General features: G+C 39.7%; 1 long non-coding RNA gene across 1 annotated transcript in view; it reads right to left on the reverse strand.

The window, feature by feature from the left end:
- Positions 1–701, reverse strand: part of LOC107182898 — a 15,607-nt gene extending 14,906 nt beyond the window's left edge. The window contains exon 1 of the long non-coding RNA XR_001513657.1: positions 575–701. This is a non-coding gene — a long non-coding RNA (uncharacterized LOC107182898). The remainder of the gene's footprint in view (positions 1–574) is intronic.
- Between the last annotated feature and the right edge of the window lie 753 nt (positions 702–1,454).

Consider the following 1,454-nt stretch of genomic DNA (forward strand, 5'->3'; position numbering starts at 1 on the left):
ATATTATTGATATAGATATTTTCTTTTTTTAAAATTTTGTTTTATTGCTTAAAGTATTACAAAGAAAGAGTATTACATATATCTCATTTTTATTTCCCCCTTGACCTTCTACTAGCCTCCCCTACCCCCCAGTGTCTTGTGTCCATTGGTTATGCTTATATGCATGCATACAAGTCCTTCAGTTGATCTCTTACCCCCCTCCCTCCTGCCCCCCAACCCTCCCTGGCCTTCCCACTGCAGTTTGACAATCAGTTTGAGGCAGTTCTGCCTCTGTATCTATTATTGTTCATAAGTTTATAATGGTCTTTATTATCCATGAATGAGTGAGATCATGTGGTATTTTTCCTTCATTGACTGGCTTATGTCACTTAGCATAATGCTCTCCAGTTCCATCCATACCGTTGCAAATGGTAAGAGTTCCTTCTTTGCTTTTAAATGATCGGAAATTGTTTAATCTTTCTGCAAATTGTTTTTAAGTTTGACATGCATCTTCATCCAATAATGCTTGTAATTGTTGGTCTTCAAAATTCGACATTTTTAAGCCTAAAAATATCTATGATGTTAACGCCTTGACATTTGACATTTGAAGTTTTGAAGCTTTCTGTCAATACAACAAAGTAGCATACATGTCAAATCGTATATATATCAACATATGTGTAACTCTATCTATTGAAAAAAATCCACATTATTAACTGGTACGCCTAGTAAATGTCCTGTCCAAAGTAGAAGCAGACACAGAATAGCTTCAGAAGGATGCTCTGTAAAATAGGCCTAGACCTCTGTTCCCTTGAAGGAAACAGTCAGGTGATCCCTAAACTTGGGGGCTGCTGCCAGAACCTCACACTGTCTTGTGATCGCACCTTCTTGTCTTGGCCATAAAACTGGATATCTTGTTGTTTTATCAACCTTTTTATGAGTGTGGGCTTCAACCCTTTCTTCCTTTGACTGAGGTAGCTATTTTTAGAACATTTCAGAGGGTCTTAAGGATGTTCAGAGGTCAAGGCTAAGTCGGTCATCAGTTGGAGATCAGGGACTTATTCTCTCCACTAGCGCCATAGCTTACTCTGCGGCCAATGGTCTGAACCTCTGAGCATGTATGTCCCCTTCCCTTTAGACCTGGCCTTATCCCTCTCTAAGACAAGCAAACTACCTTTCACAAGGCTGTCACATTTTACCTTCTCACTCATGGAACCTTTAAAATTCCCTATGGCCCTTAATGTGATTAGACCCCTATTGAAACTCCTTCTGTTTCAGGCACTGGCTGGCTCTGGCTTCCTGCAAATGTTCTCAGTTGCCTCTATACTTATCTGAAATAGGGGGTAACCAAAAGGGGAGCAACTCCTTTATGTATTTCAACTACTGCTTATACTACTGTTTAGTTCTTCCAATGAACATGCATACAGTAGATTAAAAACCAGTACTTATTCACAGAGAATCAGAGGGGCAGGAGGGAC

This window comes from Myotis davidii, unplaced genomic scaffold (assembly GCF_000327345.1).
Source record: "Myotis davidii unplaced genomic scaffold, ASM32734v1 scaffold3390, whole genome shotgun sequence".
NCBI classification, from domain to species: domain Eukaryota; kingdom Metazoa; phylum Chordata; class Mammalia; order Chiroptera; family Vespertilionidae; genus Myotis; species Myotis davidii.